Source organism: Acromyrmex echinatior, chromosome 11 (assembly GCF_024713525.1).
Source record: "Acromyrmex echinatior isolate Ae372 chromosome 11, ASM2471352v2, whole genome shotgun sequence".
In the NCBI taxonomy this organism is placed as follows: Eukaryota; Metazoa; Arthropoda; class Insecta; order Hymenoptera; family Formicidae; genus Acromyrmex; species Acromyrmex echinatior.
The window spans coordinates 903038-928921 of NC_141862.1; the positions used below are offsets into that span (position 1 = coordinate 903038).

The window sequence follows — 25884 nt, forward strand, 5'->3', positions numbered from 1 at the left end:
GCTTTACTTGTGATAGCTTTTGGACTACAACATCATGAGAGTTGCAACTAATGAGAGTCGCGCCACTAAACAGCCAATTTTGATTGGTCCGCCATTTTTTAGCAATTCCCGCCTATATTTGAATGTCGATATTGTAGGAATGATCGATGTGCGTTATCGATAATTTATCAATTATACTAAAAATTTTTTTTTAAACTAATCTATTTTAAGAAAAATCAATTTTTTCAACTAAAATAGGACTATTTTAATCAAATATCTTTACAAAAAATCGCTTCTTTTTTAATAAGGTCTTCAATCGATATATAATCAATTTTTAGTGTTCTGATGTAGATATCACTCATTCAATTTATATATAATACATATATTCGTATTAATAGATCTGTTCTTTATTCCTGTACTATTTGAGCTGGCGCAGACAGTGTAATAAGTTAAAGCAACGAGATACTATAGGGTGGGCCATCTATTGGTACGTTTTTGAATTTCGTCGTATGGCAACACCGAACGAGCTACAGACCCGAAATTTTGACAGTTTATTAGTCATACCGTCCGCGGCACGAAACAACATGTTTTCTCTTGAAGAGCGTTTTGAAATTTTAAAAACTTATTTTCAAAGTCAGTGCTGTGTCGCCGAAACTGTACGAATTTTGAAAAGAAATATGGAGCACCGAAGGAGCTATACGCAAATTGGTGAGGAAAGTTCGTGAGAAAGGGATGTTAGTGGATGACAGAAGTGGTCCCAGAGCTCGGACAGTGCGCACACCCGAGAATATTGAGGCTGTGGCCCAAAGTGTGAGACAATTCCAGCTTTGAAAAACAATAGTCCAAAATGTCATTAATAATTGGGGTGACCGAATGGCATACTGTAAGGCCAGTAGAGGGAGCCACATGAACGAAATCGTTTTTCATTCTTGACGCGGATACTTTTAGCTTCACAACAAAAAAAAAATTAATAAAAAATATCAATGTATGCTCATTTGATCGCATTTTTAAAAACGTACCAATAGATGGCCCACCCTGTATTAAAGACCAACATCCTTATGGGAGTTCGCGTTCTTGTGAATATTGAAATGATTAAAAATTAAAAACTAATAACATTATATTAATCTTATGATTTATTAATTTAGTAGATGTATTTATGCATTTAGAATTCAATAATACTCGATTTTTCTTTAAAATTGTGATTTCAGTGTATCGTTTTATTATCAACAGAGATAATAATTGCAGAGAAAAAATTGTAATTTTTCTGCAATATATAGGATATTATAGCTTTACAAGCTTTACAAGCATATTTATTTATGAAATATTTATGTAATAAAAAACCACGAATTTAATAATGTATGAGCTAAATATTTATGTTAATAAATAATTAATAATAGCAAATTTATATCAATTGTCGATAATGTCTTAGCATCCTTCATGGGTTTTTTCATCGGTTCCTATAGAGGACTATAAGATTCTAAGTAGGAGTTTATGTAGTTACCTATAGGATTTGCGCAGTATGCATAGGTATACGTAGGACATTTATAGGAATGCAAATAGAGTAATAGAGATACTCACAAGAATGTGGACAAATGCCTCATGAGAACTAAAAGGTCTGTAGGATACTGTAGGATAGTTTGACATATAGTAGGCGCGTATGTAAAGAGAGGTGCCCTATGGGGATTGAAAATGCCTATACGCTACTATGGGATGACGTATATCTCCTCTGTCCTAACTTCTATGTAAACCTACATATTCCTATACATCAAAGTGTAATGTCCTATAGGTCTTTAATTCCCATGAAGCATTTCTTCCGCATTCCTATGAATACCTATATCAACTTGAGAGAATAATTCGTAAACTCCCAAAAACTAAAATGATAATAGTTAATAAACGAGGTACATTTCACGTTGGGTGAAAAAAAATCTGTCAGGAAAATATATACTCATAACTTTTTTGAGTCACTAAACATCTTGTTTATATTACGTGACCTTCAATTTTTGAAGTTATGGGAAAATTATCTTAGATTTTTACATGAAATACATCAGTCGGCTGTTATAGCATTTTGTGTACACACTCTAATATGTACATTATAGGGACTATACAGGATGTCTCAAAATATTTGTGACTATTTTTATGCAGATAGAGCGGATTAAACTGAATCGGAAGGTCCTCTATCATTTTGCAATTATTACCCAATGAGCATGTCTAAAATCATGAGACAACTTTAAGATATCTTTAAGATATCTTTGAAAAAATATATTTAAAATATATCATAAAGAATTCTGAAAAATATCTTAAAATTGTCTTATGCGTCGATTTTACCCGCTTATTCGGCAATTTTTAAAAACTAATTATTATGAAAATTGCAAAATGATACAGGATTTTTCAACTCAGTTTAATCTATTTTATTTGCACACGAAAATAATCCCAAATCGAGACATCCTGTTTATCATTTAGATCCGATTGCATCAACGTGCACATCATTCTTTTTTCCATGCGATCCTAGGAACCTTTTTTCATAGATTGATGCCATAGATTCCTATCTAAAAACCTATAGAAAAATTTCCTATTACTCTATATATACATGCTACGTAAATCCTATAAATACCAATTGTAAGAAATTTAGAAATAGGCACAACAGAGAAGCTGTAAGCGTCAGAGCTGTAGGGCTCAATGGCAGGACGGAAGTTCAGCAACTCGGAGGAGAGACCAGGCCTGAGTCGAGACGAGGAGCGCCCTGATATTTTTCTCTGTTGTCATCAATTGTTTACACTATATAAGCTGCTATACAGAATCTTAAAAGCTGCGTAATGAAAGAAATAAGGAATAGGAAACAGAGAATAAGAATTTCATTCTACCAGAAATCATGTATTGTGGAATATACAGTTTTTTGATAGGTTGAAATTCTTATTCTCTGTTTCTTGTTTCCTATTCCTTTCATTGTACGCAGCTCCTTATAGTCCTATATAGGAACCCATGAAAACATCTATGGGAATTTATAGCAAAATAAGAGCCTCTTCCCATTAGGACTTGTCAAATTTATTATGGGTATCCATAATTAGGCAAATTAGAAAAAATATATTTTCCATAGGAAAATTCCCCATAGGAATTTGCAGCAGAGTTGGGATTTTTTATACCGCCGAAGATTTGCCCAGGGTTGACAGTTTTTAATAATATCTCGTCGGTGGTTAAAGCAAAACAAATGTATATTTGTTTCACTTCAACTTATTGCATGGTGTGCACCAATTCAGATGTGCAGAAATAAAGAACAGATCTTTTGCTAAAATCAAATAAACAATTTAACATTATTAAAGTTATTAAAAGTTATTTAAAATGTTTAACATCCTGTATATTTATTACGTAATGATAACAATATTGATTACCAGTTTGTCTTTATTTATTTTGAATTTATCACATAATCCTCTACTAAATATATCATGAAACACGGTAGTGGCTCGGCGCTAAGGGAACGCAAAGCGTTCTTAGAGCGAGACATTGCCGGGTATATTTACGCGAAGTGATGAGTTGTCTGAGATTACGAGATTATTATATCTCAATGACCGCTATATCGATCAAATTCTATGCATGGTCAATCGATAGTTTGTATCCGAATTGTAATGTAAATTGTGTGTAATGAAAGTGCATTAATTTTTTTTCTAATTGTTTTAAGAGTGGAGATAGTTCTAAATGTTGTTGAATTTTACGAAATTTTAAGAAACGTCGTCAACGTCCACGTCTGCCTGGCCCATGGATTACGTCTCGAACTTCAGTCGACACATGGCGATTTCAACCTTTTTACTTTACTTTTTAATAACTCCTTAACGATAAAAGATCGACTGATGGAACTGTCCGATGGTCACTCAAAATTATGACCTTTATAATATCTGGGAAGGTCAATTGTTCATTTTAATTTTAATATCTTCTTAACAATCAACGGTCGACTGCTGAAAGTGTCCGATGATCACTCTCAAAGTCTCATCAGAGACTTTGACAATATAGGTCGAGGTCATTTTAATTTTTTTTTTACAACTTCGTAACGCGTGATGAGTAAGTGCTACAACTTCTCGAAGGTTGTTCGGTGTGATGATCATCGTAATGTGTGGGAGGGCCAAGGTCAGTGGAGGTGAACTGTTCATTTTAATTTTAATATCTCCTTAATGAACAACTATCGCCTGCTGAAAATGTTTGATGATCACTCAGGGTCGTGATCTTGACAATATGAGCCAGGATCATTTTATTTTTTTTTTTATAAGTTTGTAAGGCTTGAGGTTACTGCTACAATCTTCCGAAGGTTGTTCGGTATGATGACCTTCGTAATGTGTGGAAGGGTAAAAAAAGTCAGCGGAGGTGAATTGTTCATTTTAATTTTAATATTTTTTTAGTGAGTAACGATCGCTTGCTGAAACTGCTCGATGATCACTCAGAGTCATGATCTTGACAACGTGAGTCATTTCAATTTTTTTCGATAACCAGGCAGCGAACCTGAAGGCTGAGATATACTGCGAAGGAGTTCTTTGAGGCGTTCTACCTTAGGGTCGCTAGCTCCATTTCGTTTGCTTTTCCTGAGATCTTCGTTCTGAAATACAAAAAGAAAACTGTAATATATTAATCACAAAATAATTTGTTATAACGATAAATTCGTTTACACATCTTCCTTTGAAGTTCAGTGGTGGTTTGCGCCTTTTAAATATGATTTAGTTTACATCTAGCGCTTAATCTGCGACTTACATTATGGCACCGACAAGATACTATATAAAACCGTCGGTCCTGAGCAAATTTTCGTGACTATTAATAGGGCCTTGAGGGCCCGGGGATAATTGAAGAATGATGACGTTAAAGACAATTAATAAAAATTCACGATTATTAATGTAAATATTTCGACATTATTAAATTTGTGATTTTTTAATTATAAGTATAATAACTATTCAATCCTGCGGTGGACGCGGAGGATACTGTTACAATAAATACTTCATACTTTAGTTGAGCGATTAATTTTGTGATCTACAATCCAGTTCATTTTGTAATTTCATCAATAATTATCTTTATACAATAATTATCTTTAGGTTCAAAACCTTTATAGGCAGAATAAACTATTTAAAAAATAATTCGCATTTCTCGTTTGTGACAATATTAATTATATATTTCATTTAGGTAAAAATTGAAGCGTTTTACAGGTTTTCATTTCTTTTCTGTGATAATAAAGTTGATAAAGTTTGTAAAAGCTGTTTATTGCTAAGAAATAGTTTATTTTGAAATTATCAAATTGCACATAACGATACGCTTTCATATCAAGTGTAATTTTTTTAATGTATCTTAAATAATTAATTTATGCAATGCAAGTTAAAATATTTATAACAAAATATTTATTACAATTTAAGAAACAGTTTGCATAATATGGCATTTAGGCCCAGTTCCACAACTCATACTTAACCCTTAACCAAAGTTAAATTCATTTCTCATCTCTTTCCAATCCTAAGAATGAAAAAGAAATGAACAAGTTGAACTTCGGTTGAGAGTTAACCGCGATTTTGCAACTGGACTCTAATTGTGATCTTATATGAGAGAGAGAATTTGAGTATCTTAACATTATTCAAGATTAATCTATACACTACAAAATGCATGAGATATCAGTATACATTTACCTTTTTAAAAAAAGGTATTGTCATCTCAATTCAAATCATGCACGAATTGATTAAGAATTACAACTTAAATTATATATATATCTCATTAAAAAAATACAATCTATTTCTCACCAAGTTTAGAACCTGTACTTCTGTAAGAAATACAGATGTGTGTATTACACGCAATCAAATTTATACTAAATAAATACCAAATAAGCTCTATTTTACCCTGAGATATATTTTATATCTATTTAGAATACGCATGTTTGTATGACTTGTACATATACATGTGTTATCAAAAAACATATATGGTGGTATTACTTGCTCGAATGTTGAAAACACATGTGGTGGTATTACTTGTTCGAATGTACACGTTGATTATTTTTACTTTTGCCTCATAAATTTTCATTCATCTTCTTATTTTATTTAAATCAGACCTATCTAATTTGAACTCCGGAGCCAAAACGCACAACCATCGATGTAAACAAATTCGATGTAAGAAGATTTTAAAACTATAAAATATTGATAACCGTTACTTGGATGCATATCAATCAACACTTTATAGTTCCCGAAATCATCCACATTGAATTTTTTTGCGCTGATGACTTTGCATTTTGATTCTCGAACTCAAATTGGACAGGCTTGATCTAAATTATTCTCGTTTTTAATATATTACATTTATCATATTTGAAAATCTACCGACGCCAAGTGTTTTTACGTGAAAATTTTTTATTTAAATTAAATTTTTTATTTAATTTTTTTTTGTTCTGTTACATCTTTAAATTTTTTATAATACTTTAGTTAATTAAGGTATAACTTTTCGATATAACAATTTTGAATGAAAATTGAATAACCTATTATCACTTGTGATAGATAAGAAGTCTTGAATGGATACAAAGTAGGGGAAAGTGGGGGAATTGTGCCACCTTGGTTTGGTATTTTTCCAATAGATGAAAACATCACCAGTGATGAAATTTTTACGCAGAAAGTCGTCCTCTTAAGATATAACTACAAAAGATACAACATAAATACATTGCTAGCCAGAGAAATACATAAAAGTGAAATCACATCTTTTCTTGTTATTTTAGCATTCAGAAAATAACATGGTAAGTTCGTATTTTTAAATTGTTTGTTTAAAGTTGCATACGTTATTATTATAAGATATGTTATTATGTGCATCTGAGATGTTATTTATTAAGTTTGATTAAGAATTATTGAAGTAATCATATTTTATACCGAGTCAAGTTGCGGCAGGCAACTGCGCGCAAGCATTTTGAAATGCGCAGAATTATCCATCTTCCATATACTATATAATTAGCACTAATTTTTTTGTTTCTTCTTGGCATTATTATTTTATTTTGCCATTTCATTTTGCCAAAATCTATGTGCATTATTATTATATTAATTTTATAATATATTATATTTTCTCTTGATATATACAGGGTGCTTCCGCAACATACACATCAGTAAATTGGGTTGTCTATCTGTCTATTCACAGGGGCATATGTTACCGGTAATACAGAATAAGATTAGATTGCAAGAGAGAGTTCGGTAGGGAATGATGCAAGAGAAATTGAATTTTATCATTCTGATATAGTGTAAAATTTAATAATATGATATGAAATATATATTTAATAATACAAATAATAGCTGACTTAATCTAACATAAATGAAATTTAATAAATATTTAAAATTATATAATTATAAATATTTATAATTACAAAACAAATATTTTTTTCTTAAAATATCTATATAATAAATATTTGCTGTGATAGACATTTTTTTAACATAATTCTGCACATAAAATAGTTTTTCTTGCTAGATCATAAAGGGAATGATTTCTGAAAACGGGTTACAAATTCTATTTTTAAAAATTTATTTTCCAGCAGACATTGATATTTTAGTTTGTAAGAAGATACTTATGCAAATAAAGCTTGTTTCTTTTACAGAACATCTGCTACATACGAACATGGATGGATCTACTAGATTTAAGATTATCTATTTGTTTTCATAAAAAAACATTTTTCACAGAGGTAATGAAAGAAATCTGACTGGGATATCACCCTAAAATTTTTTAGCACAAAATGCAGTCACTGTGTTTGATTTTCTCTACTCAATAGATAAGAATCATGTTCGTTCTGCATTCGAATAATTTTAGATAGAAGTTGGCGTAAGTCACAGAGATTACAACGCATTAAAAAATAACACAATGGAACGAAATCATTATTCATTTAAAGAATTGACAGATATGATTCTTATTTACGATGAGTAAATAAGAATCATGTACGACTTCGAAAAAATCAAGCGACTGCACTTTATGCTCAAAGGTTTCCAGACGATACTCAGACCACGGTTTTTATCATCATCTTTACCAACGATTAGAAACACATGGGCAATTCTATAAATCAAGAAAGCCGATCCATGTTCTACAAAGAAGCCAATTAATACTGTTCAACAGACTATTGAGGCAAATCTTCATACGAGCACAAGAGCGATTGCCACAGATTTGAACATAAATCATGTTACGATTTACAAAATAATTAAACATTCGTTGGGTTAGCACCCATTCAAACGGCATACAACACACAAATTTATACTTGGTGATATGCCATGACGTTTAAATTTTTATGAATGGGTTATTGATCACATAAGTTTGTTTAAATTTTCTATTCTTTTATTATTTTATAATATACCAGACACATTGTTACCATTTATCAACTTGCGTCGTCAATAATATACTAAATTATTTAAAACACAGTGACTGCATTTTGTGCTAAAAAATTTTAGGATGATATTCAGACTACGATTTTTTTTACTACCTTTGTGAAAGATTTTTTTTTTAAATGAAAACTAATAGATAATCTTAAATCCAGCAGGTCCATGCATGTTCTATAAAAGAAACAAGCTTTATTTGCGTAAATACTTTCTTCCAAACTAAAATATCAATTTCTGGAAAATAAATTTTTAAAAATAGAATTTGTAACTCGTTTTCAGAGATCACTCCCCTTATGATCTAGCAAGAAAGATATTTTATGTGCAGAATTGCGTTAAAAAAATGCCGGTTACAGTAATACAGCAAATATTTATTATATAAACATTAAAAAAATATATTTGTTTTGTAATTATAAATATTTATAATTATATAATTTTAAATATTTATTAAATTTCATTTATGTTAGATTAAGCCAGATATTATTTGTATTGTTAAATACATATTATTAAATTTTATACATACCAGAATGGTAAAATTCAATTTCTCTTGCATTATTTCCCACGGATTCTCTCTTACAATCTAATCTTATTCTGCACCGGTAACACATGCCTCTGTCGATAGGCAGATAGGCAATCCGATTTATTGATGTGTATGTTGCGGAAGCACCCTGTACATATATATTTAAAATATGTGTTACGTCCTACAGACGCCACGATTTTTTTTCTTCGGCTCCACGTCGCGACTATGGTTGGCGTCTACGAGACTCGAGCGGAGTCTTCGGATAACGGTCTGACAGAATTGAAAAAAAGGACCGGACAGCCTTCGCGAAAAGTCGTAAATGCCAATCAACCCGGAAGAAATAACAATCTTAATGTAGGCTCTAAAAGAGACAAGATTACAAAAGACATTATAAATGCACCGAGGTCATGCAAGAAAATCTAGGCTTTGTCATCTGAGACTGACTAACAATTTCATTTTAGAAAACAGGCGCCACGTTGCACTTAAAACGCATAGGATAACTTCCCGGGGAGCGTTATCTAAAATCAGACAATGGTAGCCCTGCACGTAAACCTATTTGTGCACGGTAACCATCTGTTTATCTAGCCATATTTTCCGCGAGAATAACAGAATTCGTCATCCGTCTCGGAGCAATCTTGGCTCTTTAAAGAAAATCGTAAATCACTTTCTCTTCTTCTCGAAACTACTCTAACTATGTACTTTAGATCAACAACGATAGAACATTATAAAAATCGTAAATCCCGCGTGACATTGCAACTTTTGCATCCTAGACAAAGGACTCAACGTCCTTATTTCGGGATATAAATAGAGGTTCCGCGGAAGCGCAGAGAGTCAATACAGAATTTTAAACCATTCGTCCACGTCAGTGAAATTCGCGCTCAGTTACTCATTGTCTCGAACAGTCCGAAAATTATTATAATCCGCGCTAATCACGCCAGTTCGCGATCCCGTCTGAGTGCGAATTTGTAATCAAATCGCAACTGAAGTTACCAGCCATACGCCACGGCGACTGCCCTTCGGACGCTCTTCACTGACGACGAATGACTTCACTGATCTCCTTGGCCACTCGCCTAGCACCTACCCGATATCTTGGGGACAGCTATTAAGTCGTAATTATTTACAGTTCCCCCGCGTTTCCCCGCATGGAAAAACTCATTCATTGTGCATAAATACATATACACGCGTTTCCAACGAACGTATTTCAATTTTAACTCGTCGGTTTGTAGTGCGTACCATCAAGAAACGCGGATGACCCTCCTATAACCGGAGGAGTAGGCGGAACCGTTCCCCAGAGCTATTCACAATCGCGTCGCCACAACTGGCGAACAATTCGCAGAAATCTTCTACTCGCCAACACAACCATTGGACCTCATCTCTTCTCCTGTTATCGACCTCGATATCCAAAAAATTCTTGGTTATTCCCCTCCTCCTCTCGAGGAACAATTCCCTCCCCCTCCTCCTCTCGAGGAACGATTCCCTCCCCCTCCTTCTCTCGAGAAACGATTCCCTGCCCCTCCTCCTCACGAAGAAGGATTTCCACTCCCTCTTCCTCCTTCGGATCAACTCCCGCCCCTCCCATTTCGATTAAATCCCGAGCCGATTGACTGGGATCGGATGTTCCGGTTCTTTACGTCCCCCTCCGACGAAGGGGACAGATTAATCACCGTGTATATCCCCGGAAATCCCGTACCTTACACCGTCCTTTATAAGCACTTCATCCCGACGTGCTCCTGCAACACGTCCCTCGCCGCCCATACCCGCTAACCCTTTCTCCCCTACACACACACACACCCATACATCAACACACACACACTCATAAGGTGTTAATTATATTTTCGATATAATAAAAAAAAGGATGGAAGAAGTTATGTAATATTTTTATATTTTTAATAAATGTAACATAAGGTATTTCCCTGTTACTTATTAAAATCACCTCTCGCATTCACTTCCCTCAAATACCTGAGATTGGATGAGGTCCAGTCCCGGGTCAAAGGGATTAAGTTCCTTGACCCAAATAGGACCGACGTTCGCACTGTCCAGCGGAACACGTATCATAGCGTCCCTTCGGACGTTGACCCACATTCCGGGACTAAAAAGGTGCGTACGACTCACAGATGTTCGCCTCCGCGCGTATGTCTGTGAGATTGAGTCTAACCGTCCTTCCCTCTCCATTCTCCCTCATTGTCTCCTTGACTAAATTTCAAGGGTTTGGACGTAACATATGTTTAATATATATTTATATTGCCATATAATGAATATATTTTCTGATTTTTGTGTCAGCATTTCACAATGCATTCATTTCTTACGACTTTTGTTTTGTACAGAATTATCCAACCCATGCGCACAATTACTCGAGAGAAATTACGCTCGAGAAATTTTTTCGCTTTTCCGTTTATTCCTTTTAGTTATATAATGTAGAAGAATGTTTATAATTTCTATTTCTATATTTATATCGCTTTAAACTTGGAAAACCATTCCATAAATTTTCCTTAAGTGCGTACAGTTCCCCCCACTTTGCCTTACCACTTAGATTTCATTTTTTTTGATGCAATAATTTTGTTAGACTGACTACGTTCAAGTAACTTATGTAAGTTGAAGTATACTTATGTAAGTAAATTTTGTGAGCGATAATTTTTATATGTTGTTTGAAGAAAATTAAAGCTATTATTCTTGTGTTGGAATAGGAAGACTTTGAATGAAAATATTTTTGAAGAAGAACTAATTACTATTACTATTTTTTGAGACGTTAAAATAAAAAGACTTTCAATGAGAATTTAAAAAGATACATAACATATTACACAATAAAGTACCATTTGGGTTTTATTTTTTAAATTTACTTTTAATGAATACATTTTTTTTTGACACGCTTGTGTTTAATTACAATTCTTAAAGATTATAAGTAGCAATGTAGCGCCAATTATTGATATCAGATCTTTTATATATCTCATACATATCGTACAAATTAAGTATAATTTTTATGTGATTTTAATTTGGTGGCAAATATACAAAAATATTATAAGTTTTCTTTTTTTTAATGAGATATATTATCATTTAAGTTGTAATTCTTAATCAAGGTTCATATATGATTTGGATTGAGTAACAATTTTTTAATATTATAATTTAGCGCCCATTATTGATATCAAATATTTTATACGCCTAATACATATCATTCAAATTATGTAGAATTTTTGTTCATACTTTAATAGATACAAAAATACGTATCACTTTGATTTCATCATATATTTTAAGTTAATAAATGTTTTTTGCAGAACACTTATCCACAGCGCTTTTTTATCTTTTTTTAAAAAGGTAAATGTATACTGCTACGAAGGCAAGTCAATAAGTTTTTAGAAAAACATAGTAAAACACAATTTTTTCATCGATTCATTTTTATTTCTCAACATAGTCTCTTTTCAGCTCGATACATTTGATTCAACGATTCTCCAACTTTTTCAAGCTGTCCGAATAATATAATTTGTCCAACCCTTCAAAATAAGCCTCTGTCTTTCGGCGATGAGCTGCTCTCTGGTGGTGAAGCTCTTTCCTTCGAACCATTTCTTCAGGTTTGGAAACAGGAAATAGTCGCAGGAGGCTAAATCTGGCGAATATGCTGGATGGGGAAGCAATTCGTAGCGGAATTCGTTGAATTTAGCTATCGGTGCCGGGCACGTATGAACTCGTCTTGAAGAATACTTTCTTCTTCAAATGGGGATGTTTTTTCTTTAAAATATTGTTGAAACGGTCCAATAAGGCTACGTAGTAATTGCCATTGATCGTTTGCTTCGACGGAAGATAATCGATATGAATTATACCGCGTGCATCCCAAAAAACTGTGGCCTCACCTTTCCGGCCGACTTCATGGTCTTCGCCTTCTTCGGAGCTGGTTCACTTGGTGAAGTCCATTGTTTTGATTGTTCCTTCGTCTCGGATGTGAAGTAATGGATCCATGTTTCGTCTACAGTAATGAATTGACGCAGAAATTTATCTGGATTACGTTGAAACCATTATCTCCAAACATTGTTTTGAAATCGTCACACGATCGCGCTTATGGTCCACAGTGAGCAAACGCAGCACCCATCTTGCCGATAGCTTTTTCATACCTAATTGTTCGTGCAAAATTAAAATCACTGTATCATGTGATATGCCTGTGACCTCAATAAGCTCGCGCACTTTCACTCGTCGATCAGTCAAAACAATATCCTGGACTTTATCGATGATTTCTGGAGTAGCAACCAATTGGACGTCTCAAACGAGGTGCATCACATGTGGATGTACGAACCACGTTTAAATTCATTCACCCAATTGTGTAAAGTCGCAAACGCTGATGCAGATGTGCTATAAACATTATCCAACTCGGCTTTAATTTCTTTCGGCGTTAAATCTTTCATATGTAGATGTTTGATCATAGCGAAATTCGTTTTTTTCCATTTTGCAAAAAATACAAAGGTTGTTCGCTTTAATCGTCTACAGAAATGAAACCACGAAATGAACCAGGAAGTTGCTCGATCGGAGTTTGCACATCATGGCGTGCGTGCGTGTCTGTGTCTGCCTCTCATCAGAGATAAGGATTCCACGATTCGTCACTCTCATGGTATTTAATGACTTCAAACTCTCTCTGCTGTGTATAGTATTATCTAAATCATCTAAATTATTAAGGGATTCTATGTAATGCGCAAAGTTTCGATGGCATCATTGATGTCGAATATGTCGAATATACGAGGGCAAGTCAATAAATTCTTAGAAAATCTGTCAGAGGGCACTCGCAGAGGACACTAATGTATCATGTCACATTACTTTTTGACAAGTAGCATCTTTCAGCTGATTACTGTCAAATTTTAGCGGAATTCATCGCGTTTCATTTTTGTAGACGATTCAAGCGAACAACCTTTGTATTTTTTGCAAAATGGAAAAAACGAAATGCAGATCAAACATCTACATATGAAAGGTTTAACGCCGAAAGAAATCAAAGCCGAGTTGGATAGTGTTTATAGCACATTTGCATCAGCGTTTGCGACTCTACACAATTAGGTGAATGAATTTAAACGTGGTCGTACATCCACATGTGGTGCACCTCGTTCGGGGACATCCAATTGAGGCTGCTACGCCAGAAATCATCGATAAAGTCCAGGATATTGTTTTGACTGATCGATGAGTGAAAATACGCGAGCTTATTGAGGCTACAGACATATCACATGGCACAGTGATTTCAATTTTGCACGAACAATTGGATATGAAAAAGCTATCGGCAAGATAGGTGCCGCGTTTGCTCACTGTGGGTCATAAGCGCGACCGTGACGATTTAAAAATAATGTTTGGAGACGTTGGTTTCAACGTAATTCACATGAATTTCTGCATCGATTCATTACTGTAGACGAAACATGGATCCATTACTTCACACCCGAGACGAAGGAACCATCAAAACAATGGACTTCACCGAGTGAACCAGCTCCGAAGAAGGCGAAGACCGTGAAGTCGGCCAGAAAGGTGAGGCCACAGTTTTTTGGGATGCACGCGGTATAATTCATATCGATTACTTTCCGTCGAAGCAAACGATCAATGGCGATTACTACGCAGCCTTATTGGACCGTTTCAACAACATTTTAAAGAAAAACCTTCTCCATTTGACGAAAAAGAAAATGCTCTTCCATCAAAACACGATGGGTTCATACGTACCTGGCACCGATGGCCAAATTCAATTTCGCTATGAATTGCTTTCCCATCCAGCATATTCGCCAGATTTAGTCTTCTGCGACTATTTTCAACCTGAAAAAATGGTTCGGAGGAAAGAGATTCACCACCAGAGAGCAGCTCATCGCTGAAAGACAGAGGCTTATTTTTAAGGGTTGTACGAATCATATTATTCGGACGGCTTGAAAAGTTGGAGAATCGTTGAATCAAGTGTATCGAGCTGAAAGGAGACTATGTTGAGAAATAAAAATGAATCGATTAAAAAAATGTGTTTTACTATGTTTTTCTAAAAACTTATTGACTTGCCCTCGTATGTAAATATCTACGTCGATTTATGACGTTCTACAACGGCATTAAAGTGCACTGAGTGCGCACTAGCTCTGCCAGTGAAAAATGCTATAAATTAAGTCTATATTGCCTGAATGGTCATGATTGTGACAGAGGGAAGGTTTGAGAGATTCAAATCCACTCGAAATTTTATTTATTTTTCCATTTTTAATTATAAACAAATATAACTTCATTTTTTACTCTTCTTTTTATTATTTATCGTTTTTCCTTTTCTTTTCATTTTACTTTAATTTTTAATATAGTAATGTTTCTCATACAGGAAATTTTTTTGTCCTTTTCTGATTTTTTTATAATTTTTTTTCTAGAATAATTATCATGGATAATAAAAGCCATTATTGTAAATAATATTTTTCTTTTCGAGAAAATCAAACATTGCTTAAAAATTTACAATAATTTAATAAGATAAAAACGATTTTTTAAATAATATAACTAGTAACATTTATTGAGACTTTGTTTTTATTTTTATACGATTTTATTTTTAGTACGATTTGAGAGTACGATTAAAGATATGTACAGGAAAGAACTTAAAAAAGTTTAAACAACAGCAAAAAGAGTGAAACAGATTCAGATTCTTTGTATGTTCCAAGATTAACTTAATATGATCAAGCAGATTCTTTTCTATGAGAAATCACCACTACAAGGCAATCATCATCGAATATGATAGTATTTTATTTGTTTTATATAATTGGAAATAATTAGAAAGTCATTTGGTCTCGCAGAAAAAAACTTTAATTAATGAATCAGAGTTATTTAATATCCTACTATTATTTAGCAATCTAATGTAATACAAAGAAAATGATATCAGGATCAACTCTAGGACTCATGCTAAAAAGTTTTTTTTATCATAAACAAAGATAAAGGTATAGATAACATCATATTACAATTAAAGTTTCTTTCCAAGTTTTCGTTAATTGGAAGTGCTCCTTTTCCAACAAAATTTTCAGCATATCGCTTTCTGACTTGTTCTGAATCAAAACTGTAATTGTTAGAACTTTTTAAATTAACATATTCAAACTCTCACTTGACTTCACCACTGTCCTGAAATAATATCTTTAGTAATAATATCTTCAATATCAACAGATTTGGGTGGTAAGTACATTGATGCAAAAGTCTTCCTGAGCCAATTGTAGATTGCACATGCAGCCTTTTTTTTTTGGTAACGCAGTGGAAATGCTCATGCATACCCCGCTCCCCGGGGAAGGGACAGGGTTATGTAGGACTCCTCCGCCAATATGAACTGACGGAAGCCCACCCACTAAAACCACTGCGAGCGTCCTAGCCCAGGCGAGTGTTGGGCCAGGGCTCTTCGCATCTGTAGTACCATCAACCTGACGTAATGCCTTAATGCGCCATGCTACGCATTTCTATCCACATACAGTGAGAGGGGACGCCTCCTTCCGCCGTCACCTCCTTCCCCGTCCGGTCGTTGCAAGAGAGTCGTTGCATGGCGAATTGCCTGTTCGTCACCCTACGACCATTCGGGACAGTCGTCGGGGAGTCGTCCATCGCAAGTTCGGCACACGACCCCATCGGACCTGATCGAATCATATCCGTATCAGCGGACAGCGCGCCGACCCGAAAAGCGGATCGGCACAGCTCCTCCTAGTACAAACACGGAGCGGAGCACCACTGTAGAATTAGGTTTCCACAGCCCTGCTCCCCCCCCTCATTCCCAGTGTGCACGCCTTCTCGCGCACGCTCGTCCCTCTCCTTCCGCAGCATAACACTGTTGCAGAAGGAGAGGAAGGTCCGTCGGCCATTCTCGGTTAACATGGCCCTGACAATTGCCGCCAGGGACAAGTCTTCTTCGACCACACATATGAGGGTTTTTCTTTCTCCGTCCCAGGCAGGGCAGTACTGCAGAGTATGCTGCGCCGTATCCGACGCAGCTCCGCATTGCCAACATCTCTCATTGGGAGGTGGCCTTCCTCCCAATGCGCCGCAGGTACCGGCCAAAATACTCATGGCCAGTTAGCACCTGCGTAGCATGGAAGGAGAGGCCTACCCTAAACTCCATCCACCGGATTCGCGATACTTACGATCGATGGTGGCGCTGGTATTAATCAAATCACGTGATATATTAGGTGTTGGAATTAATTCGTAGCGTTTTACAAGTGATGGGAAGTACTTTCATTAATGTATTTTTTAATGCTCATGTGAAATAAATAACATTCTTTCATTAAAAAACGCTACGAATTAATTCCAACACCTAATATAAAGAGGGATCTATATTAAATTTTTAGTCTCACGATATCAATTGATTACGACTTTTATTTTTTCGATATATTTCTACGATTATCTCAAATATATGAATTTGTAAAAGAAAATATGAATAGTCGGAATATAAACGAAGATGAGGAAGTTTTAAAATCTGGCCAAGTAATTATTGTTGGCTGCACAAAAACAACGAATAATGATTCGACCAAACATTTCGGATCTTGTGTTGCAAACTTGTGAGCGCACTTAAATCATTTCCGCATATCGTAGAAGGAATTATAAACATCGTAAATAAAAAATCAATGATCCAAGAAATGATGTGCTCATGTAAAGTAGGGTTATCAAACAATTGTAAGCATATTGTAGCCGTTTTATTCTTTTTGGAAAGGTATGAATATTAAATTATTTATGCAATAAAACCAAATTAATCAAATATTATATTAAAAGTTCGAAAAAATTATCTTAAAAAATAAATTTTTTTAAAAACTATCTTTAAATAAATTTTTTTTAGGAATAACATTTTGAAATTGGAAGAATTGTCTTACACCGATTTAAAATGCGTTTGGAATTCACAAAAAAATACAGGATGAATTTGGTCCTGTTAAAATCATTTTGCTGTCTTTCAAAAGTCAATAATATCAAAATAAATGTACCTGATTTATTTGACAGACTCTGTAATCTAATCTAAATGATGCAGTATCGTTACATAAACGAGGACGTGGACATCAATGATATCAATAAAGCCTTGCGACGAAAAGACAAGAGTTGTCGAAATAGAAATATAAGCCATTATAGATCACAGCTTGTTCGATAATAATTCAATCGATCTAAAATGTTGCACTGCTTTTGTGAAGAAAACAAAGAAAATAGAACATTGAATAATTAAAATATTTTTATACTTTATTTTAGAATATTATAAATATTATAAACATTAAATTACATTTTTTATCAGCATATTATTATTAATATTAGGTGTTGGAATTAATTCGTAGCGTTTTTTAATGAAAGAATGTTATTTATTTCACATGAGCATTAAAAAATACATTAATGAAAGTACTTCCCATCACTTGTAAAACGCTACGAATTAATTCCAACACCTAATACTTTTTGGTTTACATTGTATTTAAACCGACTTAACACAATATTTTTTAAATATATACATATATATATATATATATACATACATATATATATATATATATATATATATACATATATATATATATATATATATATATATAAAGAAACATCTATTTATTAAGCTAAATAATAATAGGAATTGAAAACTAAATCATGTCACTTATTATTATTATTAATATTACAATTTTAGGAATATAACTAAAATGCTATGTTAGTATAATGTCTACATGCCTTATTATAATTTTAAAATTTATAGATAGGATTGGATTAGATATATTAACTAAAGCACATGCAATAATAAATATGTTATCCGCATAAGCAATCAAATTCCATGGAAAATGATTTTTAAAAATTTTAAAGATTTTGATTAACCCGTTCTTTGGTTAACCCGTTCAATGTGAACCCTCGTTGCAGCTACATCCCTATTTCGTTCAGCCTCTTCGTGCGACAACTGTTTCTTAGCGCCTAAGAACGGTGGCTGAATAAGTTCAATATTATATGAAACACATTCATATTCAATTATAAATCCCTTGTCCACCATAATCGCATCTTCACCATCAGTCATTTTTTCTAATAGTCCAGATTTCATAAAAATGTATTTATCAGACGCCCTACCACCATATCCCTGACTTATGTATGATAATGTTCCGGTCGGTGTAACACCCGTTAAATATTTAATAGTAAAATTAGATTTGTATTGAGAATAACATCAAATTCAGCAACGAAGACATTTTCGGTTTTTTAATAGGCACTTCGGTATCATCAAGAATCACTCTAGTTTTTTTATATTTTTCAAAACACCGTGGCATATTATCATCGATTTCTTCACAACTAGGCCAATATATTAATTGTGATAAAACAGTCGATAAAATAACTACCATAGATTTAAATATTCGTACTACCGACTGCCTACTTATAGAAAATAAAAAAGCAAGCATAACGTAAGATAAATCTTGTTTCTTGTATCTTCAAAAGGGTTAAAACAATTTGTTCTTTTACAGATAAATGATTTTTTTCTATTAGGATGTTTTATTTGTTTAATAATTTGAGCTAATCCAGTTAAAGTTTCTATTGTAGGAAGACCGGTGAGTGTATTGACAACTTCATCTGAAGTTATACAATACAGAATAGAGTGCGTAAGTCTCCACTAGTTATTTGAATGTTTCTTTGGCCAGTTTTCAATAGAAGTGAAGCTTTGCATGCATCGAAATCGAAATTTTCTTTATTTTGGGAAGATTTTTCCTCTGCATCATTTTCTGAAGCGACATCGTTATTCAAAATATGTACAGAGTTATTTGTTACTTGCCTAGAAGAAATATGATAATAGAAATAACAAAGTATTTTACATACATAACAAAAATCCACATGCTAATACACATGCAAAATTTACAAGAAATATCAACAAAACATGTGCAAAATTTTTTAAAACACACCCAAGCATTGATTAAAAGATTTTATTAAAAAAACACTCAATATGTAAAGATTTATATGTATATAATATGAGTAAGCCTGCAATTTCATATTCTGAGCGAAATATACGATCAATCTGTTAAATCTTCAATAAAATTGGTTAATATTATACCTCTTTACAGCATTTCGATTCAATTGTAGTTTTTCACATATTGATAAGTCTCTGATTCTAAGTGTAAATAATTCGGAGTATGAAATGTAATAGCAAAATCATTTTCCAAATTTCTTACCTCTGAGCTTCTGATGCGCTTTCTTACATTCTTGAAGATCTATTCGTCGACTCCTACTTCCTTGAGTTGGTCTCATTATAATCTTTCGTTTTTGGGTCCCATGTGGAAGTTGATGGAAGATGTAAAGAAGGAATTGCATTTCTTCTTCAATTGCAACTCTTTTTCAATATTTTCTGCTCGAATTCTCATCTAAAATAAAAATTATGAAAAACTAAAACATCAAAAAAACTAACTGGATGTCATTTACCTGAATAGCAAAAATCTTCTTTGATAAAGTGCTTTGAACATATTTTCATGAAATTAGTGTAAGGTTTCCCAAATTTTAACTTTTTACCAAATTGTTCGCAAGTCGAGCATCTCCGTGTTTCCAAAGTAATTTTTAACTCCTACTTTAACAGCCTTTACTTTTGGAAATAAATGAAAAGACAAATTTCGATCTTTACTTGCAGTAGAATTACATTCTAGTATATTGCAATTTACTTTGCATTTTGTAGGTTTCTTTGGCGAAAAAATGGCTGGTTCATTTTCTGAAAACAATAAATTTACTCATATTTCACAAGCAAAATTGATTTAATGATCTCTAACCTCTATTATATTTTGCTTACATTTTCAGGTATTCAGAAAAAAGTAATGCTTAACTTATTCTTTGTAGACATGGTCGAATATATAATCGCATTCCTGTCGCAATAATCGCATTTCTGTCAAAAGCGTCAAAGGTAAACACAATACACAACCCTCTTTGCAGTAGTTCCGAAATCGGCCACCAGATAGCGTATCACTATGCAAGCATCGCGAATTACGTGTGATTGGATGGCCTCCGACACCTCTCCTCCTCCACATTCAGTCGAACCCAGCCAATCTACCCATCTTTGATGGAGTTTCTGCCTGGCTCTATGCTTGATTGTATCTAGCGTCTTCGTGGTTATCGGAGTTCCTCTTCTTTTCATGTCGATAACACGCTCGTATACTTCTAGGTGCATCCCTGCGACCAGCTCCAGCGGAGGCATGCCAGCTAATGCGGTGTTCACTGCAAACGAGGCCGTCTTATAGACCCTGATAATCCTCCGGCCATCCGCCGCTGGGACGCACGCAGAGACCGAACGATTCCGTTCTCAGCAGCCCTCCCCGCCCAGACAGGGGCTCCATATAAGGCCACCGAGCTCATCACACCTGCGAATAGACGGCGAACCCTGCCACCCGGGCCTCCGATATTAGGAAGCAGTCGGCTAAGCTGGAGTCCAATCTTCTCCATCTTTGACGTAGTGCTGATGAAGTGTGTCGAATCTCCATCTGCTATCCAATATCAGCCCCAAATATTTCATCTGGGTCCGGACTCTGACCCCCGCAACTCTTACTTTTGCGCTCGGCGGTCTTTCCCTGCCATGGAACCCAATGGCCTCGGTTTTCAACGGTGCCACATATAGCTCTCATTGCTCGATCTCATGGACTACTTCTCGTACGGTCACATCACCTTGAATGTGGCCACCTCCCAATTTTCTCTGGCCGCCAGGATTATCATAACGACGCGAATATCGTCCGCGTAACAGACGATCCAGCAGTCGGGGGAGGGGGGGAAGCCCAGACTGGCTCAGCACCGCGTTGTAGCCCAGGGCAGTTCCAAAGCAGGGGGCCAAGCACGGATCCTTGCAGGACCCCGCATCCCATTCTCTTCACCTCGAAGGAGCCGTCCCCGACGGATACACTAGGCTTCTCTCACTAGGATCTTAAGGTCCTTTTGAAATAACGAGGAACCCAGTGCATCGCAAAGGCCCGACTGATCACATTCCAGGGAATGGAGTTGAATGCATTGCTGATATCAATGGAGACATCGATCACTGCATCCCCGTTCGATGTGACCTCTTCTACGTATTGCCTCACATATAGCACCGCATAGCGGTGCTTCTGCCTCTACGGAACCCGAATTGATTCTCGTGGAGATTGGGTCCTCTTTTCTCCAGGTGCTCAACCAGTCCGCGAATTGTTTGCTTCGATGGAAAGTAATCGATATGAATTATATCGCGTGCATCTCAAAAAACTGTGGCCATCACCTTTCTGGCCGACGTCACGATCTTCGTCTTCTTCGGAACTGGTTCACTCGGTGAAATCTATTGTTTTGACTTAATCTTGGGTGTGAAGTAATGGATCCATGTTTCGTCCACAGTAATGAATCGACGCAGAAATTCATCTGGATTACGTTGAAACATCTCCAAACATTCTTTTGAAATCGTCGCGCTTATGATCCACAGTGAGCAAACGCAGCACCCATTTTGCCGATAGCTTTTTCATACCCAGTTGTTCGTGCAAAATTGAAATCACTGTGCTATGTGATATGCCTGTGGCCTCAATAAGCTCGCGTACTTTCACTCGTCAATCAGTCAAAAAATATCGTGAACTTTATCGATGATTTCTGGCGTAACAGCCTCAATTGGATGTCCCGAACGAGATGCATGTGGATGTACGACGTTTAAATTCATTCACCCAATTATATACAGTCGCAAACGCTGGTGCAGATGTAATGTGCTATGAACATTATCTAATTCAGTTTTGATTTCTTTTGGCGTTAAACTTTTCATATGTAGATGTTTGATCGATGTTTGCACGAAACTCGTTTTTGTTCATTTTGCAAAAAATGAATTTTGTTCATTTTACAAAGATTGTTCGCTTTCATCGTCTACAGAAATGAAACTACGCTCAAAATTCCGCTCAAAATTTGACAGTAATCAGCTGAAAGATGCTACTTGTCAAAAAGTAATATGACACTGCGAGTGCTCTTTGACAGATTTTCTAAGAACTTATTGATTTGCGCTCGTACAGTAAGTAACGATATGCATCGATACGAAATATCGATACATTTAATTAGATGTCCCTAATGGACGAAAACGAATTTATCATCACAGAGAAGAACAATTTGCCGATTGTACTGTAAGTGAGAGGCACAGCTGCAATGGAGGCTCCGTAATGGTTTGGGCAGAAATTTCTGCAAATGCTCACACAGATCTGCACTTCTTTAACAACAATATGAATGCACATGTATACGTGGAAGATATATTCATTCCGTATGTTGTTCCATACATACCCTTCATCGGAGAAAATTTTATGTTTATGCAAGATAATGCTCGATCATATATTGCGAAAAGAGTAATTGATTTTCTCGATGAAGTTGTTATAAATCGACTCGAATGGCCAGTGAATAGTCCAGACTTAAATCCCATTGAACACTTATGGAACAGTCTTGAAAAGTGCGAAATCACGTTCCTGCTTCTCAATCACTGCAAGAACTTCGAAGAATTCTTGAAACGAATGGAATGCAATTATACAGGACGAAATTAAAAGACTAAGGAGTATGCCATCACATGAATGCGGTAATATGCACACGAGGAGGTCATACTCACTATTAATACTCAAGTACGAGCGTGCACACAAAATGAGGTTTAATTTCAATCCATCAAACTCTATGCAGTTCATATTGAAATGAATTACCATAACTTCAGCTAATGACAGCGGTACCTTAAATTGGAATAGCTTAGTGAAAAATAATCGTATCGAACTTCATAAAAAACCGATTTAAAGATAAAATTACATACTTTCATGTGCATTTTATTTCATTAGGCTATTATACCTGATTTATGTCATGCATCGTGACAATCGCAGATCTTCGATTATCAACTTTTCATCTTCTCACTTTGTCATCTAACATTTTGATAATAATGGCCCATTATAAATCTCATTCAAATAAAGTCTTCTTAAAGTACATATTTCAAGCTTCATTGTGCATTTTTAAACATATTTTTATCTTCATTATTTACTAAGTTATGATCATTTGAAATTTGGTAAATTTTTCCTAATTTTTCAGTGTACCGCTTTTTTTGCGGTTGAGTTTTTCTGTAAAAATTTTGTTTTCGTCTGGGCAAAAACTATTTTACTTTTGAAAATTATTTAAAATACCTATTTATCCATTTTACATTTAAAATGGATTCGAAAAATCTATTTTGCATTTTGCATTTTATATGAATATATGTTTTGAAAGTATTTTACAATTAGTATTTTAAATTTAAAAGGTATTTTACTCAGCCCTACTCTTTAGCATAATTTCTCGCGGAAGTTTGATATGATATTCCGCGCACAGAAGATTGTGCTTGTTCGCGTCATTAAATTCAATATATGCGACAATGCACGCTGTCATTTTCCTGGAACTCTTCGAGCGACGCCAACGTAGGCTCGATGACACGTACCACTTGCGCAAATCAGTGCATTGAAAGACTTCAAAGTTTTGAGTGGTACTTTTATTCGCGAATTTATCGCCCTACGAACTCGCCATTAAAAACAATGTTTATCTTTATAAAGTTATAACATTACACGTTTTCGAAAAATCGGCGAGATTCGTTATAATTAGAGTTTATCAGCGCGCCCATTAGAATATGTTTTTTGAATGTCGTTTCGATCTCGCGCTATCGAAGTCCCTAGCAAACATAATGACGTATTAACGCCGTCAGAAGTACGTACTTTTATGATTACTGACGTCAAGTGACCTTTTTACGTGATATCTTCTTTACGTGACTTTAATGTCGTTTTAATTGTGCTCCAAAAATCATATCATTGTATCGTTTCAAATATATCATGTTTTGTGTTTATGACGCTTGTATAGAAGGCTCGCTCACCAAGGCATGTAATAACGACGACTCTCTTTGTAGTAATAATTTAAACTTTATTGTTGAGTCGACTTAAGATTTGTTCGAAGCGGACGATAGGCGATAATTGATGCGTTCGGTTAGATGCGTGCACAGGTAACTCGCACTTTGTATGACGTTGAATAATTTTTCGCAGCCATTAGAAAGAATGCGTATTGCGAGCAGCAATGAGACCGGCAAATCTCGCCGGAAACTCAGGTAATTCTCGCGCATTGAATGCTCTCGCAGTATGCGTATATCGGTAACGTTACAAAATACAGCGTTGATACGCGATGAAACTTCGGTTTGCTCTGAATATTCGGGATAAGATGCGTTAAGCACGAATATCGATAGATGATCCGTATTGATCGGAATCAGGAAGCGAACAGAACTTTCGCACGCGGAATAGTCAGTGCGCGATAATCAATTTTTCGAGTGTCGCGTAAGGAGGGTCGCGTGCCTATCATCTGAGATAGCGTAATTAAAACAGGAGCGAGATATACTCATGTTTTGAACGAAATGCCGCAGGTGATTGCTCGGCGCCTATAAGCTATTTACTTACCATCTCCGTGAATACATTTGAAATAACGATGATTCCGGAACATATCATACATAGTAACGTTATTTATATGACATAAATTTGAAGGAACACATACGTAATTTCCACGTTTAAAATTGACATAGGAAATGATCCAACATACATAATGATATCGAATTGTCTTAACTGTATATATGTATAAATTCCAAGAAATAAAGAGTTTTAATTTGGAACTGTAATTTTGGAACGCATCTTTGTCGAGTGTTAGCCATTAATTGTTACATGGTGGAAGAATTGATCGCATCACAGTATACATATATAGTAGCGCAACTCTCCTGATTTTATGTTGGTCAAAATGAAGTACGCATGCGTGAAATAAATAAGTTGCCCCGTCTCTTTTCTTTCTTTTTTTATTGCTCTCTCTCTCTTTCTCTCTCTCTCTCTCTCTTTCTCTCTCTATTTAAGTAAGCGTTTCAATATTCCACTTAAACATTTGTTTTTTAAGCATGCATGGTTCAAAGTAGAAATTAGAGGGAAATTAGAGGGAAATATTACATGTATTGTCCATTTGGTGAAATGTTGTATGAGAAATCTCGAGAGATTGATCTAATTTTTGTGAAAAAGTGATAAAGTGAAAAAATAAACAAAAATAACATATAATAGAAAACCAAGCAAGAAAGATTTCTTATTATTTATTGTATTTTAAATTTATTTTTTGGATATATATATATATATATATATATATATATAT

The 25884-nt window shown here is 34.8% G+C and overlaps 1 long non-coding RNA gene and 1 pseudogene across 1 annotated transcript; both read right to left on the minus strand.

Moving 5' to 3' along the window:
- Window positions 1-898: 898 nt before the first annotated feature.
- Window positions 899-25767, minus strand: LOC105143027 (uncharacterized). Its single transcript, XR_015546818.1, has 2 exons — window positions 19929-25767; window positions 899-4558 (listed from the first exon to the last, which is right to left on the minus strand). It is a non-coding gene; the product is annotated as an uncharacterized LOC105143027 (long non-coding RNA).
- LOC147907987 (uncharacterized) lies at window positions 18410-19595 on the minus strand (annotated as a pseudogene).
- Window positions 25768-25884: the final 117 nt, after the last annotated feature.